Below are 19,066 nucleotides of genomic sequence, written 5' to 3' on the forward strand. Positions count from 1 at the left end.
TAGCCTCTCGTCTCTGTCGCCTTCATATCTCCTTAGTTTCCTTATTTCGTCACATGCATCATCTTCTGTCCCCTGTGGTGGAGGCAGAATGAAGACGAACCCAGCTTAAGATTTATGTACAAAATGTCAAAATGTCTGTGAAGTCTGTTTGATGTGATTTATTTCAAACACCAGATTGCCATGCAGAATTTCCAGCACATTTATATAATGAATTCCGTGTCTGAAATGGGATTTAGTGGCTGAATTTAAAACAGATGCTGAGTTTAAAACAACCTATGTTTTACACCGTGAGAAGACCACGCCCCCCACGCTGAATAAAACCTCACACCGACCTTTAAGTCACCAAACTTTAAGCTGCCTTTGGCTTTTAATTAATCATACAGTGATGTGAACCCTGCTGCTTAAGATGCTCAAAGAGGATTCACTGACCAGCGGGGAGGATGGAGGACCAGGTGAAGGTGGAGGATCATAAACTCCTGGATCTGCATTGCTCACAGCAAATGAACGGCTCCCCAAAGCTCTCAGCTTTCACACAGACTCAGCCAGGAGCCTTTAAGAAAGTTGGCCAGTAAAACAATGAAAATGTAATATGTTCAAGCTGTCAGACGAAGGTTGCAGTTCCTCTAATTGACATAATTTGTCAACACACAGTTGGTGTGGAGTGTCCACAATTCTATTCTATTCTATTCTATTCTATTCTATAGTCTGGTTCCTAGTGTGGATCAGCCCCCACAGACTCCCATGTTAAACTTTAGAGCATAAAAAACACATTTATAACCTGATAAAAAGAAGAAAGTCGGGCCTCCTGACTGGCGGGTGGATGGTGCCACATGTGCCACGTTTGGCATCCCTGAACCGGATCTATGGTCCAAGTTTCTGCGGTTAATGTAATTATGGGAGCAATAACGTCGGTGCTGTGCGGTTAATTGTACCAACAAAGAAGTTTGTGTCACACTGTTCTCGAACAACCCTTTAAAAACTCCCCTACGAGCTCACAGGTATTACAGATAAAATCCATCAAAGCCGTTTGATTTGTGTTTTCATCTTCAGCTGCTGCATCTTCTAAATACATTGATGCAGGTTTGAGGCGAATGACTTCATTTCAAAGTGAGTGTAACCATCCAAACCTGCTAAATGATGAATGAGTGGACAAAAGAAAAGAAATGTGCTAACTTATCGGCTCTTTTCTCCCACTGCTGCTGGGTATTTAAAGATACATGCACCCAGTCGACATGCATGAATATGTCTGTCCCTGCAGGATTTAAAAACTGGAGGCTCTGCCTCTTATTTACTGTCTGTACGTCCCCACCTGCACGGTTACAGTTTGTCTGCTTCCTGACCTTCTAATTAAGGATTTACTATCAACTATTAATCCACAAATTCAGCTTCCTACGCACCGACACAACACATCTCTACTGTACACATTACATAAGGCAGCGTGATTAAAAGAGCACGAAAGCATCTCTGCAGTCCACCGAGACAAGGATTTAGAAAGAACTGATGATGATGATGAAAGCGATGATCAGCTCTTTTAAGGTCAACACACAGATCAAAAATATTTTAGATGTTCAAAAAAGAGAAGAAGAAGCAGGAGAGAGCGATGAGAGCAAAGAAGCACACGTCTTATAAAAGAGGTAAAAAAAAGCCGCAGCATGTCGTTCAGACGCATGTGATTATAAACGAGAGCTGCCGGCAGGACTGTCCACCAAACGTGAGCAGAAACAAAGAAAAGCTGTTATGAGCCACTTTTGCCAGAAGGTGGAGCCAGACCTTCATCAGTCTGGAAGCATGAGCCCATATAATGAGAGTGACATTTATACTTGCACTTCTTTGTTTTTATTTACATGATTTATCTGTTAATGTATAGTTAGTTACAGCTACTGTAAAATAAAATGAAGTGTGCAGACTGAACTTTTGCATCGCCCGTCGGAGGAGTCCTCTGCTGCAAACAGGGTCGGAGAGAGTCGTTATCTATTTAACTGCAGCAGGTAGGAAAGGTTTCTGTCCTCGTTACTGCAGAGTTGAAGGAACCTGCTGCAGTAGATCATGCAGTGGGTGTGAGGTGGTGTCCGGTATGTTCAGCAGTTTGTGGAGCTTCCTTTACTCAGTAACAACCTGCAGGAGCTCCAGAGTCTGAGCCTACCTTTCTCATCAGCTTGTTCTCCCTCTTGGTGTCGCTGGCTCTGATGCGTCTACTCCAACAGATGGCTGCAATAAATAAATAAATAAAAAACTGCATTAGCAATAAATAATAAAAGGGGGTTAAAAAAAGATGTCAGAAGCAACAGTCATGTGACAGCTTTGGTTACGTTCCTCCCTCAGGCTTACTTTGTGCTACAGAGCGTGGTTAAGTAACTGTGCATGTATATAAAAGATGGATTTCAACACGTAGCATCATTGGCCCTAATTTTGAAGCCCAGTTATTGCATTAACGTATTTGCATTACGTCACGCTGAGGTCCCATGTTTCTGAAAGAGATCAAAATGTTCAGATAAGGGATTTTTTTGTTTACCTTTGCCAGACGGACTTCCTTCCTCTTTCATCCCCTTTTCTCCGAACACTGGGGACGCAGCAGCCGTGAACACATTTATCTGAGCGTCCCATCATCCCATTCATGTATTCAGGGAAACACCGAGGCCTGCCGAGGCTTTCTCACTGTTAGGGGACGAGTGGGATGAAGCCTCTCAGAGCAGCACCCGCTTCTCTTCATACGTCCTTTCACTTCCACTTTAACCACATGAAGTTTAAAACAACGTTTCTGCAACAGCAGCTCACAGCTGTTAGAGTTCACCACGTGATGTTTTCCTGCTTTCTTCTGTGTCTTTGAATCTCTGTGTCTCCTTCATGGAGGCTGATGGCGTCGGACAGTTTGGATGTGGAACATGAAAGTCGGATTTTCACTGGTCGATTCCTGTAAGCTGCAGACTCACAGATCAGGGTCGGTGTGCGATGAAGCTGCTGTTTGCCAACCTTTGCATCCCAAAGCAAAGCAGCGACTTCACTTTATTCTTTCTGCTTGTGTGGCCAGAAGGAGCCCTGACGGTGGGAGCGCCTCGCTTTTCTTCCATGTTGGAGGAAAGTCCTTCAAGTCCAAAACCAGCCGATCAGTGCGAAGCACAAACGTCTGAACAGGTCGTGAACCAAACCTGCAACCTCCAATTTCCTCGTGCAGAGTTTCCCAACAGTTTCATGAAGCATGCGGGTGAAATCTGACCGAACGGTCTGAATCAGCACCGGACAAACTGGTCTCACTGTGAGCCTTTACATCCCTGCACCAAAGGACACCTGGTGTGATCTGGAAGGACCGCAGCCTTTGACACCCTGTGAAAGAGAAAAAGCTGCTTTTCTTTTCCAAGCTACAGGACAAAGAACACACCGTGTGTTTACCGTAGCTTTATTTTAACCGTAGCTACATTTACTTATGTGGTACTAGTTTACATCCATCCATCGTCTCCTGATTCTGTGGGTCTGGGTTGCAGGTGTTAAGGCTGGTCGGTATGTTTGGAGAGCGGGAGAGAGGAAACAAAGTATAACAAAAAGCGAGACTTTTATTAGGCTGAATGCATGAACACAAGGCAAGGTGAACTGGGGCAGAACTAAACTAAAACTAAACTGGGAACAGCTAAGAAATCCATGAGGACATGAATTTGAGCAGGCGCATGTAAAAACCAAGACCTGGCGTGACATGAAGTGATGCAAACAGACACTGAACAGAGCGAGACAGAGGACTAAGGTAATGAGGAAAGGAAACACCTGGGGAAACGCAGCTGACACAAATAAACACGATGCCACACTAAAACACTCCCATACCAGCTGAGATATAATGTGTCTTAAGTTCATTCTAGTCAGATCAGCGGGCTCCTCTGAGCTAGAAGAGTAGCTCCTCACTTTTATGGCCCCTCCATGAATCATGGCCCCGTGGTCCTCAGACCCACCCTAGAGCTGGGTGTGGTGGACGAGCTCAGCCCAGTCACATGGGCTCACACTGGAGGCTGTAGGAGTCCAATCCCCAGCTGGCTAAACCTTTTAACGAGCCGTTAATTTAATCAGTTCACATCAAGGTTCTTTATGTTGCAAAGCCCCTACAGTGCCTAAAAACCCAGGCATTTACAAAACAGCTGATGAACCTTCAACAACACTAAATGCACGTGCAGATCACAGCAGGAAAAGCACTTCAGCGCAGCTTTTCAGAGAAACTTGAGACTTCTCTGTCACTCTCAGTCCTTCCAAAGAGTTCCTGACAAACCCTGATCTGCACTTTGTGAGAAATAAAGCTGAGCTGACAGGTCTCAGTGGGGTCTGCTCATTACTGACGTGCAGTGTGCATCGGGCTTACTGGCGCAACGAGCCTCTGTTTGTGAAAAACTGTCTTCATTTCCACCTGCAGCTCGTCTCTACGTGCAGCAGACGCCCTGAGGGAACCACAATCACGACATGCAGCACTCTGGGTGATTATCCCGGGTAACCGTCCTCAGACTGCCTGTCGTTGCCATGGCGCTGTTGCCCAGGTCAGCGCGGCATCGCCTCAGCAGGAGAGGAATCGTTTTGGGGGGTGGGGGCGGTGGTGGTGTGAGATGGTGCGGTTGTATTACAGAGTGTCTGAATGCTGAGCCGCTTATCAGCTCGACCACACCATCACTCTCTCAGCGGGACTTTGAGCTGCTAAATGGAGTTTTTTAATTGGTTCTGCTGCGTGGCGGGAGTCTCTGCAGGAGCAGCCATGTTGGCTTCGGTTTGAGAATCAGCCTGCTGTGGACTTGGCGTGCTGATCCTGGTCACACCCAGTGGAGGGTTCACGCTGTCGATAGCGGGGTCCATTTAGCTGCCACGGGTTTGTTTGGGGGGCAGTGCGATAACGGAGAGGGCGGTCGTGGAGCCGCAGGCGGCTGGGATTTAATTAGAACTGAATTAGCAGTAATATTTCAGATTTTCTCATATTTGATTTTATTACACTGCTTAGAGAAAATGACTCACAGTTCATCATCCTCTGAACACCTAAACTGGAACTTGATAAAGCTCCTGGAGCCTCTGGATGGGAGGAATGACACCAAGGAGGAAGTGCCAAAAACCCGCAGTTCCTCTGGTGTCCACTTGAGGCTCCAGCAGCGAGTCGGTCCCGTAGATCATAGGTGTCAAACTCTGGCCCGTGGGCCAAATTTGGCCCGCAGCCTAATTACATTTGGCCCGCGAAGCCATACCAAATTACTATCAGAGCTGGCCTACTGGTATTATACAGCTAATATATATAATGTTTAGTATTAAGCTTTGCTTGTTCCATATTCAGTTTTTCAGCAAAATGTGTTTGAGTCCATAAGAAAAGATTCATTCTTAAATCTGGAGGAAGTATGTTTTTCAATAAATATTAACGTTAGCCCACAACTTTGTTCCTGTTTTGAATTTTGGCCCACTGTGTATTTGAGTTTGACACCCCTGCCGTAGATGTTAAAATGTTCATGTTTACAGCAGCAATAAACACATGTACTGCTATAAAACACAAATAGAAGTTTAAAATTTGCTTCACCAGGGGCGTGGCCTCTTTGACTGACAGGTGGATGGTGACACAGGCGGTTGTAGCTATAAGGTGGCTTCACCTCAGGTAACAGGTGTCCCAGTAGTGCAGCAGTCTCCAACCTTTTTTGCGCCACGGACCGGTTTATGCCCGACAATATTTTCACGGACCGACCTTTAATGTGTCGCGGATAAATACAACAAAATAAAACTAGTACCGGTACCGAAAAAAGAAGATTTATTCATAACACACGTGGAAAGACCCAGGAAAACCGAGTAAACGATAAAAACGATAAAAACCCTGAAAACCAGACATTTCACACCTGAGCCTCAACTCTCGCGGCCCGGTACCAAACGACTCACGGACCGGTACCGGTCCGAGGCCCGGGGGTTGGGGACCGCTGGAGTAGGGGACCTGCAGACCCTTAGACTGTATATAAAAGATGGACTCTGCAGTGTGAAGCATCATTTGGATTCTGGCTGCTCCGTCTCAGTTTTCTGGAACCAGGATTTGAAGGACAACGTGCTGCAGTGACTTGGTGGATACGCGGTAATTAACAGCCTCCCACCTGTCAGTCATAGAGACCACGCCCCCAACAGGTGACCTATAAAAAATACTTTTTGTGTTGTTGTTTTTCATATATTCTGACTGAACTATCATTGTTGCCCTTCAGCGTGACGTGATGTCCTACATCAGCGGTCCCCACCCCCAGGCCACAGGCGTTTGGTGCCGGGCTGTGAGAGTTGAGGCTTTTCAGGAGTTTTTATCATTTTTAATCCTTTTTATCGTTAACTCGGTTTCCCTGGGTCTTTCCCCGAGTGTTATGAATAAATCTCTTTCTTTGGTCCTGGTTTTGTTGTATTTATCTGCGACACCTTAAAGGGGACCGCTGTCCTACGTGACATGGATAAAATGACCAAAAACATGTTTAAATGTCTTTAAAGGACAGCTGAGTCTCCAGGGGACATGCAGTTTACACTCTTCTTAAATTTGTATCATTTCAGTTTTGTGAGCCTGAAGTTTGGCTCACATTCACAGAAACAGGAAGTTCAACCATCTCATCTAAGAATACTGTTCATATTAATTACATGAAATAAATGACTGATTATTTATTTTGCATACATATATACAGGAAGGAAAATACTGTCTTCTAGTATAACAGGTGCTTGAAAAGGAGTGGGAAGAAGTAATACCTATAATACTATATGATACTTCTATAGACCACCTGCACATATTGTTGTGCAGCTTCTTCCTGAGTGTTTGTAATATCTTCTCTAACTTATTATATGGGACATGTGGAAAACACCTGCTGTAGCTTCATGCCCCCCTCATCTGTTTACACACTGATTTAAATTTGTGGATATTTGGACGTTGCTCGTGCTGAGCCCCACTCCACCACTGAACCGCACACACACAAGAACCTTTCCTACTTTCTCACCAGCTTTAAAATTCTTCTTCAAATCGCAGCCTCGATCTCCGTGGTTGAGTTTAAATATCAACCAGTAACAGATTATTTTTAACTCTAAACATTATCTGTGCTGAGCTGTAATTAACCAAGTTTGAATATCTTGACTGTATAAATAAGAAACTTGTATGATGAGGATATATACGAATTATACGAACTGCCTTTTCTTGTAGTGTGAAAAGAGAATTTAGTGTATTTTTATAATTATTTCCCCATAACTCAGTTACAGTTAACAGTACAGTATACAGAGACAATTATAATCTAGAACCTGTTTAATTTTGTTCATGACTGAGATGCTTTTGAACATTTTGTTTTGTGCGTGTCTGTGTGTGAGGTTTCCAACTGAAGTATCCTAAGAGTTTATTCTCATCATTCACCTGATAGTTACCAAATATCATTGCTTTGTTTCACTAAGATTCAGGGATCATTTTTTGCTATCCATCCAAGTTTTTAACTGTCTTAATTTATTATTTACATTATTAATAAGTTCCTCATAATTATCCCCAGGAAAAAATATTAGTATCATCAGCAAATAATATTAAGTTTGATCACTTAGAGACATGACATTAATATATATGTTACATAGCCAATAATAAAGTAACGGTTTTACACAATTATGTTGCAGCTGAGTGATCAAATATCATTTTTAAGGTGGTATGACAATGATCACGTCCATCCTTTATATACAGTCTATGGTATCGATACATCCGGAGTATAAAATGTTGAGTTTTGTGTCCTTGTTTTAGCATCACTGTAGTCGACACAGAGGAAGGAAACACACTTTGCTTCCTGTGAAATGAATCAGAATTAAAAAGACGGTTCATACAGGAACAGTCTCATTAAACTGTAATTTCAGCTTCATAAATGAGCTCTTATGAATTCACCCGTTAAGAGCTTCTGTTTGAGGTCTCTGACTCTCAGCGGCCAATAAAGACAACTTCAGACTCATTATGTATATTAATACGAGTAAAACATGAGAGCAGAGGACACAAAGCGAGACGTGTCGGAGCTCTAAGAGCAGCAGGATGAGATGAATTTCATCCTGCTGCAGCCGCTCAATAGAAATTCATTTTCTGGCCTCGGCTCCCCGTGCAGTTTGTGTTTCGGGGTGTGACAATAAGAGCCGATTCTCATCTTCTCACAAACCTCACCGAGTGTCGCCTGAACTCCACGACCTGCAGCTCCGCTCCTCTTGCTCATCCCTCCTCTTCCTTCTCGGGAGAGCTTCGCTGAGGGCCTCAGGGGCTGGACACACTCCCTGGTTTCCTCTGTGTGTGTGTGTGTCATATGTCAGATGATGGTAGATATCAGAATCCATAATGACGGCGGAGGATGAGTCCCAGAGGACGGGCGGGTTCAGGAGCCGCTGACCTGCATCTTTAAGCAGAAGCTCTGCTGTCATGACGCCTCTGAGTAATCACACTTCATGAATTGGTAATCGTTGGGGGGGGGCAGGCCCCACGGAGGGTCCGAGTCCCAGGAACAAACAGCGCAGTCTCTGTATGAAACCCCCGGGAGAATTTATATGCAACCGGCTCGGTGTTGCTGTCTTTAATACTGCAACTCACCGAATCTTTGTGCGGGATTCACGTCCTGCAGAGCTCCTGGAAACGTACAAACTGCACAACTGATAAATGAATTTAACTGGCAGATTGATCAGTAATGCGTGCGTGTGTGTGTCTGTGTGTAGGTGTGTAACAATAATTCTTTGTTACTATATTTTTGAATGTGTGCGTTGGCTGGTGCTCACAGTATGTTCACCGTATCCATGCAAGTGCGTGTAGGCTTTGTGTATGTAGGAGGCGACTCTTTATTGGTGTTCATACTAAAGTAAGAAAAGCAAAACAAAAGTTATTCAAAGCAATGGAGAGAGAGCGGCTTTGCATGATTCAAAGAGGAAAAGAATCCTTCTTTATCTTATACTGGAGGCTGGCGGACCCTCATCCTCTGCTAAAAGCAAATGTTCTGCTGGAGGTTTCTTCCTGTTTTTCCTTCCCACTGTCGCCAAAGTGCTGCTCATAGGGGGTCATATGATTGTTGGGTTTTTCTCTGTATCTATGAAGCGCCTTGAGGCGACTTTTGTTGTGATTTGGCGCTATAGAAATAAAATTGAATTGAATTGAAAGTGTGTCCCCTCTCAGTGAGAAACATCAAATCTGTGTTTGCTGCTGACGGCACAGTTGGTACAGTCAATTTATATGGGTTGGTTTCCTGGCACAGACGTGGCTTTTAAGCACAGTCCATAAACAGGGTTGAGTTCCGGGCTTTGGGAAGGCCAATCCAGACCCATTTCTAGACAACTGGGTTGTTCAGGAACAACCCAGGATCAAGCCTGCTCTGGACTGGAATCTGCTGGCACAGCTGCCCATGTGGAAAAGCCAAACGGAGAAAAGTTTGATGGTTCAACAAGACAAAGATGGAGCTGTTTGGAGGAGTAAAGGTGAGGCTTTCAACCCTGAGAACACTGCAGCTGTGAAGCATGGCGGTGGTGGTGGTAGCATCACGCTCTGGGCCGTGGTTCTGGTACATTAGACAAAGTGGATGGAATAAAGAAGGAAGACGGACTCCAAAATCGTCAATTATACCTCAGATCAGCAGCTGGAAAATTGAAACGTGGACACAATCAAGTGTTCGTACAGGACAATGATCCCAAACACACATCAGAACTGGTTTTGGATAAAGCAGCTTTGCATTAAAATGCTTACTGCGAGAAGAAGCCAGAAGCTTGTCGATGGGTACCAAAAGCATCCGGCTGAGGTGCAACTTTAAAGTTTAACCACATATTCGTGGAGGTGTGTGTGTAGGCCTATTCTGTTCCATCCATTGATGTTCATTTTGTGCAGAGAGTTTTGTTCATATATCTGAATTATTAAATGTCTGATTCCTAAAGATTCACTTGTTCTGGATAAAAATTCAAAAGTAGAATTTTGAAACTATCCAAATGTGTGCATGTTTTTATGCAAATCCTGCCTCATCTGCATGAGCAACACTTCAGACAACTCGTAATACAAACTATAGCCATAACGCAAGCAACCAGCTGAGAAAGATTGATGATGCCATCGAGTATTTTTTCCACTCTGCTCACCTCGTCTCCACTCACAGCAGTCGTTTCCCGTCTTTATGCTAAGCTAGTCTGAGCACTTATTGACTGTAATAGATGCATCCAGCATGTGTTCGGTCTTGAGCAGTAGGTGTGACAAATCTATTTTGCTGATTATGTAAAAAGGGTTCAAACGATGTCTTCAACAGCTACACCTGTTTGACTGAAGCAAAAGAGGATTTTTCTGATCCTTTTGTCTCCAAGGAGGAAAAACGGAGCTAAAAAAAGTTTAAATCTCTTAAACAAAAGGAAACAAACAGGTTTAGTGGATACACACACAGCTTTTTAAACTTGGCCTAAAATAAGGAACACGTCCTAGTTTTCATACAGACCCAGAACAGGCCTTATTTACCATCCAGTGAGAATGAAAGGAGACACAATCAGACCTTATTTCACACGTTTGTGTATCGCACTAACAGAGCACAAGGAGCCTGCAAAAACGAAAAAATCCAGAGCTCAATCTGCCTGTGCGAGATGTAGAAACATCATATTTCCAGTTGTTATCAATCATTTTGCACCACTGAGGTGTAAACATCACTGTTATTTGCACATCTGTAAAATGAAACACAATTTTATTATAAACTTGTGAACTTTATACTAAAAGAAGTTCTCAGCTCTCACCTGGCTGACCTGTAGGTAAATACAGCTCTGATAAAAGCTAAAGACCTGCGTGCGTCACTGAAACCTCGAGTATAAAGTAAACCTTGACTCCTGAGCCCAAGACTTTAGGTTTGTCCTCCGTGTCTAATTTGTGGCTACAGCTGACTTCTTTTCCACTCTAATGACCACAATAAATTCAACCATCCAGCTGTTTTCAAGCTGAGAGTCTGTCCTGGGTCTGCTCTGGTATCCACCAGGTTGGATATGGCTCCTGGACACCTTCTGGATGTGTCTGGGTGCCGTGTCCAGGAGCCACCCCAGCTTGCTCCTCTCAGTGTGCTTGATTATGCCTCTACTCTGTATACCCTTCCTCTAACAGGGGATTTACTCCGTGTACACGCTGTAACCACAGACTCTTCTTTTTTTTTTTTAACCTTTTTTTTAACCTTTTTTTTTTTTTTTTTTTGTGCCTGTCCCGTTTGGCTCTTTTGCATCAGAATTGTTGTCTAAAGGCAAAGAAAGATGCCCAACGGATTTACTTTACCAAATTGACCATCCCAGCCTTGCCGTAATGGTCCATTTGATTCACCTTTTATTGTTTATTTTATTTTCACTTACTGAACACGGGACAGACTTGACTGGGGGAAAGAGAAACAGCTGAGAAGAGGGACGAGGGAGAAGGGCAAAAGACAAAAACCAACAGAACGGGCAGAGAAAAAAAATGCATATATCAATCACCTGGATCACCTGCTGAGAAAGAAAAAAGAAAGCAAGCAGAAGAGAACAAGAGTAATAGAATAAACAACATCACAATGATATATGGGAATATGACAGTAAATACTAAATGTTAAACATTATTGTGCAGCACATAAGATCAACAGAACACAGTGTGCTTTGAGGTAGGAGCCAAAAAGGGTGTAGTTTGTGGGTGTGATCACCCGTGTGTACACCTGTGAGCATGGATGCGCTTGTTTTTTGTTTTTTAAAAGGTTCCTTCATGTAATGATCTGCTAGAGGGTGTGGGGGGGCCACAGCCCCGTCCTCCAGGGCTTGAAGCAGGTATGGAGGAGATCAAAACTCCAGACATCCAGAGGCCCCCAGAACACAAGAGACCAAGGAAGACCAACAGAGGGGCAGCTGCGCCACTGTCCCAGAAAGAGCTGAGGAGAGTCCCAGATGAGGGCTCACTCAGCAGCCGCGGAGCAGAAGCCAGGGGGAGTTGCAGTGACGCGCCCGTGAGCTCCGCCGGCAGCCAGCTGCGCCTGAGTGACCGAGCCCCAGGCCGAGAGGCCGGGGGCACCCCACCTCCGAAGTGGCCCGAGCGAGCCCCAGGCTCCAGGCCCCGATAAGCGGCCGCCAAGGAGTGAGCCGGTGTGTACCTGGACGCCCATCCCCGGACACAAAGAACCACCAACGCACCGATGTCTGAGGGGGTCCGCCACTGGCAGGGGAAGTGGTGGTAGGGGGAGATAGGCCTCCAAACCTTGGAGGGCCTGAGATGTCCCCAGAGAGGTGGCGCCTGATACCCAACCTGACATATAGACACAGACATACAGGCACACACAGACACAAACATCCATTCCCACCCTCATGCTCTCATATGCACTTACTCCACACTCAACCAACGTGGAGACAGACATAAAGAGACGTTGTACACACGATCACACTCCCCAAGCGTACTCTACAAACCGGGTCTAGGTACCCTTGCCCCTGGAGGGGGGAACTGCACCCAGACCCAGGTGGTGTTACCCTTTTCCCTGCGGTGGGGGGAGGCAGACCACCCCGACTCCGCAGCAGCAGGAAGGCTCCACACTCCAGACCGCAGTCGGACGGCCAACTCTTCCTCCTAGCCCCCCCGCTCCAGCAGGTCGCAGAGAATGGGGGTGAGAGAAGACTCCAAACCTCCCTCCACCCGCTCATTGTAATGTTGATGCATGTGTGTTCTAAGGTGCATTTAAAACCCAGGAGGGCATGGAGCTACCTGCCAGAGAGCAGCAGGTAAGCGCATAGTCCCTCCTGCTAGCCCTCAATGTCTACGTGTATTTAAAATTGAGAGGTGGGCAACGATGCCAGGGGTGGGGTGTACACCCTGATGGTACTTTGGACTCCGTGTAGCGTGCCCACCCCCAAGATCCTATATGTATGTGTAATGAGAGTGTGAGTAATATGAATGTCTAAGTTGTGGGATAAAATTCAGGCAGAGGCAGCCAGAAGGGGACAGAGGGGGGGTAGCCTCCTCTGCACCCTGGTGACATACCCCTACTCCAAGGCCCTGCATGTGTGGGTGGTTGTGGTGGAGCGGGAAGAGGGAGGCAGCTGGAGATGGGGAGGGACTCTTCTGAAAACCCACTCTGTAACCTGACGTGCACCTCTGAAGTACATGTAACATCAAAGCAGCCCACAGTTACTGTCCTTGGTGTGTGTGGTGCCATAATTCCTCCTTTTCAATGTATCAGTCAGGGAATAATAACCATTGCCTCATGGATGGAGATTCCAGAAACTATCGGATCAGATGTGAGGGGATGTGCAAAAGAAGTGAAAAATTTGAGGGACAAAAATGTCAGCCTTTGAAAAGTAAAATGACCGCAGCAAAGAGTCGGTGCTCGTGGCTGGCACTTCTTATGAAACCCTGGGACACGACCACATGGTGATGAACACATGATGCTCCAGCACAAGCAGACATGTTGGCAGAGATACCAGAAGTCTGTAAAGAGCTGGGCTCTACAAAGATTCACCTCAGAAGTCTAAACTAGCCGTGAGTCTTCAGCAGGAGCTCACGTCCATCTTCGGCCTCGTTCTGTCACTGCTCACAGCTTGTGGTGAGGGCAGGACGGCAGACTCACCAATAAATCGATAGTTTTGGGGCTTTAATTCCTTCATTTGATGCACTTGATTTAATGAAACCAAATTTGACAAATGAGGATGGAGATGATGGAGATGCATCCACCTCAGGACACCGCAGGCTCGTAAAGTGGGAAGGAGCTAAAGCTGTTAGAACCTCCTCTCTGAATGTTGTATTCAGACGTGAAACTAGTGACTGAGACCAGAAGAAAGGTAATCAAACTTCTTTTGGCCTAATGCATGTCATCATTAGCTTAGCTTTCCTTTGCCTGTGTTTTTATGGTGTGGCGTCCTTCTTTTGCATGTGCCGCTAGCTAGTCATGAAAAAGGATGGTGGAGGTTGCATTCTGTGCTGAGAAGAGGTCAAAGCAACATCTAATGTCAGATGAGGTCACGCAGCGCACAGATAAATGAGGGTAACCGGGCCTGGAAGATGGTTTTTACTCCCAGATGGTTTGGATGCTCTTTCATGGTGAGAAGAAAGCCCGAGGGCGAGGACCGCACCACGTTTAAATATCAGGGACCAAATATGAGTCAGACATACATATGAGCCACATTATGAAGATTATCTGCCGCAATATTGTATTAGAGCTCATGAAGAATGCAAAAAGAAGATTTATTGACGGGAGTGTGGCACAGATATGGCTCCTTGAACCCTTATTCGACATGAATTGGAATAATGACACTTTAATGTTAGAGCTAGAGGCTTTAACGTCAAAAAGGGACAATTTTATCCAACCAGACAGTAACATGTGGAGATAATGAACTCTTATTTCTGTCACAGCTGAGGATAAAGAAAGAAAAAAGCTTCAGCGCTTATCTAAAATATTCTATTTTTCAACACAGCTTTCAAATTTTTCAGTTCATCATTTGTTATCTCAGTGATCGCTCTGCGTCTGCATGGCTCGTATGACTGGGAGCTCGCACAGAGGCAGCCTCTCTCATACACTCGGTTTTCATTCTGCTGCTGCGACTCGGAGCAGACACAGACTTCCCTGTGGTCTGTATGGACGCCTCCATCTGCTGTGACCTCAAACCAGAGAGACTTTAAGTCCCTTTGGACAATGAGGAACATGTGTGAGGTTGCTTTTGAAACTCAAGTGTGATTGGATGCGGTGGTTGGAGATGTCGGAGAGAAAAGAGCTGCACCAGGTGAACCGATCAAACAAGACTTCTGAATTTGAATAATCAGGCTGTGAGACGCCAGAAAGCAGCTTTAAACCATTTTCAGATTTGATAAATCAGAGATATATATCTCTACTTTATTTTCAGTTGGGTGAGATGAAAAGGAAGCAGCTGAAAGAAGAAGTTGTTGCAGTATTGTCTGAGAAGTTTTGGGCAGCAAAGCTACTGATCAGTGAAACTCTTACCAGAGCTTCTTATCTCCCAGAGTAACTGCAGGAGTTAGATCAGAGACATCAGACATCAACCACTTCAGCCTGAGAACGTCGCGGTCAGGTTCAGGAACCCATCCCTACCTCTTCCTCATTTTTTCTATGTTTGTCACACTTAAATGTTTCGTATGATCGAACAAATTTAAATATTAGACAAAGATAAAACAAGCAAACACAAAATGCAGCTTCTAAATAAATCCGAAGCTGCATGGATCAGATTTACAAGGTTTGCCCTGAATAACAAACACCTTCATTAGAAACTGCATTTTGTGCTCACTTGTGTTATCTTTGTCTAGTATTTACATTTGTTTGGAAACAAACATACAAATAGTCGTTCCCACCACTGTACAACAATCAAATATGACACATCCTCAAGAAATCAATGTGGTGAGCTTTGGACACCGAGAGCCAGAGAAACAACTGATTTTAAATGGAGGCAGTTACTCTACACTCCACCCTCTGGTTTCCATCACACACAAACGGAGCACAAGCCTCCCAGCCGCTCTACACACTCCTGACATGACCACAGGAATGTGGTCAGGTTTCAGCGGGGTAGCAGGATCAGGTCTGAGAGCACCATCAGCAGCATAACATCATCTGAAGCTCATGGACATTTTCCACACTTCTCACAGACTTTTGTGCTTTACTTGTTATTTTTTCATCAATCAAGAATAATATATTTGCACTTCTTTGAAAAAGTGGTTTAATTACAGTCATTCTGGAGGAAAGCATTATGTGAAAATGAGAAGGCATTAACTGAAGTAGACAAAGCAGCCGAGGCAGCCTGGAATAAAAGAAGAAAGTACTTTGAGATTAAAATTAACTTTTTAAATCATCTCTTGCCCATCGCTGCTAAACTTCCTGGAGGAGATCCAATTATAAAAGATGTTCATTTAGAGCTAAACAACTCCAAACTTGGTGAACTCTCATGCAGCTTCTGCTCAGTGATTTGGGAGCCTTAAATTTACAGGGTCAGCCAAACTTTAATTTGCTGTTAATATGAACGTGATTGCTTGGATTTGCAGAACACGCAAAGGTCAAAGGTCAGCTACTTTTGCGCACTAAAGAGAGTTTGGTCTCACCTCGATGCTGACCTGAGTCAAAGCAGAGGAAACGTGATCAGTGGAGCCACTTCAGGACGTTTCTGCAAAGCGCCGTCACACTGATGGATGGAGAGATGATGATGGCGCTCCTCGTCGCGCTCTTCACCTGGTCTGCTCAGAAACCGTGGACTCGGGCACAGCTGCAGGAGTTATCAGGACATCCTCCAGAAGATGATCTCAAACAGGAAGTCATCTTATTTTGAAATTGGCCAATGTTTTTGCCTGTTTCTGCCTCACAGTTCTGCTCCTTTTGTTTCAGAGGAAATGTCTCGTTTATTTTTCCCTTAATGACCATATGAACCCATATTCATACATTCTTATATATATTGTGTATTTTGTTGTACAGTTATTTTATTTTCAACTTTAATTTATATATTTTATCTTATTCTTTCCCAGTTAAATTTACCCTTCATTCTAATTTGTGTTGTACAGTTATTTCATTTTTAACCTTAATTTATATTTTATTCCTTCCTAGTTAAATTTACCCTTTTTAATTTTTCATATTTATTTCCTATCTTATTCATAGCCTTTTCCTTTTTTGTTCTCTTTAGGTCACGAGCAGTTGTCCAAGCATTTCACTACATATCGTACTGTGTATGACTGTGTACGTGACAAATAAAATTTGAATTTGAATTTGAAGCTTACTCAGCCCTGGATGGACTGAATCAGCAGTCCAGAAGGAGCTAAATGCATTTGATTTAGTTTTTAGTTTTAATTTAACACAATCAAATTCAATTCTATTTTATTCATAGAACACGTTCACAACAGCAGCCAGCTCCGGCTGCTTTATATTGTCAGGTGGGGGGCGTTCAATTAAACTGTAAGGAGGTCCAGTTTAAACCCGTCTTCAAACAAAAGCCTGTCGTGTCATAGAAGTTGCACGTGCATTATAATTTGATGCGATATGTTGTGACGTAGCTTAATAGTTGCATCAGTGTTTGCATAGAGTCAGAGGCTGTTAAATAAAGCAGCTAAAGTAACATTCAGCAGTATTTTCACAGTTTCTATTATTCATCTGACAAAGAGCAGGAAGGCGCTCTAATCAAATAATAATAATAAAACACTTCGCTGAAAACTGCACGTAATAAAAATGCTCCAAAAGTCGTCACGCTAATCAGAAGGCGACGCCCATCACACTCTGAGGACACTCTGACGATGTTAGGCTGACGAACACCTTGACGTCTCTCCATTACAGCGAGAGGAGGAGACCAGTCAGAGGGGGTGTGGACAGCTTCACTTTCACTGCTTCACCCCCGACCACGGCCCGGGCTAATCGGGGAACAATTCAAACCATCATTCATCACTCCCAAAGTACTGGGCTGGTGTAGGGTTAGGGATGGCACCGCGGAGGCCTTTGGTACTTTCAAACCACGTTGGAGCGTATCAGCATCCAGAATGATACCAATCCCACAAAGAAACAAAGTACAGTAGGTACATGTTCAGTCAGGCAGTTCCAACGTCACCTCTGAAATTTAAATCCAGCCCCGCCTGTCATCTTTCAAATGTTTCTGTGCATCTTGCTGCGTCTTTATACACCTGTGGAAAAGAAAGGTGTGTGGGAGAAAGAAGAAGCTGCTGTGAATCGGTGTAATCATCCATGAACGGGCTGAAATCCAAAAGATCTTCAGGCTGAACCAGCTTCTGCTTTTCCTGCAGAGGTGAAACTTAAGGCTCAGGTGTTTCCACTGGTTTGGTGAGAACGGGTACAACGCCAGACTAGAGGACAGCGTTGTGCGTAAAGAAATTAGATGCGGCTTTTTCAAAATGTGGTTCGAAAACTTAGATAATTAAAAATTAAAGCACTGAAAGCTTGTGATAACTGATTGCTCCCATCTCGTTGGAAGGATCTGGTAATCTAAGAGTGTTTTAAATCAGTGCAGTCAACCCAAATAACAGGCTTTAATTAGCCAACGGTGGAAATGTTCTCTTTAGCGTGTCTGATGGTTTATTAAGGTGCTTTTGTTTTAAAGCATTCTATAAGTGCTAAGCAATTACTGTTATCATTATGAAGGTAATGACTTCTAAAAAGCATGCTGGTGTAAGCTCGCGGAACACGAAAAGGTCTCCAGAAGCTCCAGCCGCTCGGTAAATCTAATCCGGGTGTTTAACCCCATGCCGAGTGTTTGGCCTCACCCCGACACCGAGCTAATGAGTCAAAGCAAAGAGCTGCTGGTCCACTAACACACTCGGGGAAGTGAACAGTAAAGCCATCTGTGACTGAAAGGCTGCCAGGACAACATGAATGTTAATAACTCAGAATGGGTTTATTTACATGTGGCTGCCTCTGTCTGTAGTAATGTATAAATAAAGTTATATTTAAAGGCCTTTATTCGAGATCAAACCACCTTTCAGTGGATGGACTCTGGTGTAACACACAGGTTTGATCTCAGTGCTTAAAAATGGAGATGCAGACACTGTTCAGCTGTTCCTGCACGGTGGATGGTACTGTTCTCCATCACAATCAGGTTTCACAAAGATCTCCAACAGCACCGGCTGAACAACAGCCCACAGTGCTTCACCGATGGATGGAGACTCTCTCTCCTGACCACCTCCATCCATGCCGATCCATGATTTGGATCCGTGTCTCCAGCAGACCCATTCTCAGTCCAGTTCTTGTATAATTGTCATACCTCAGTATTTCCTCCCAGTTGCACCTTTCCTTAAGCCCCACACTTCCTCTTTTGTCCAGTTTTTTCCTCAGTGTTTTAAGGACACACTGCACAGTGCACTGAGATAAGATGTCAGCTTTGAACTGTGTCGTCTTTGGTATTTCTCACAGGTTCAGTGAAAGAAGTTGTAACACGTGTTTTACTGCTACAAACAAGGTTCTTAGTTGTATCTTCAGATGATGCTCATGTTTCCAACATATGTACCACAGCATGGTTCAAAGAGAAGAAGCTTTCTGTTCTGCATCACTGAAAACAACTGCATAAATAAATGACCCCTCTGAGATGCTTTCAGAGACACACGTGGCTCCACGAGTTTAGCTAACATTACAAGAACTGCATAAAAAACAAGAACCTGACCTGAAGACAAGAAAAATATTTCTTACTT

Source organism: Maylandia zebra, linkage group LG7 (genome assembly GCF_041146795.1).
Source record: "Maylandia zebra isolate NMK-2024a linkage group LG7, Mzebra_GT3a, whole genome shotgun sequence".
NCBI lineage: Eukaryota > Metazoa > Chordata > Actinopteri > Cichliformes > Cichlidae > Maylandia > Maylandia zebra.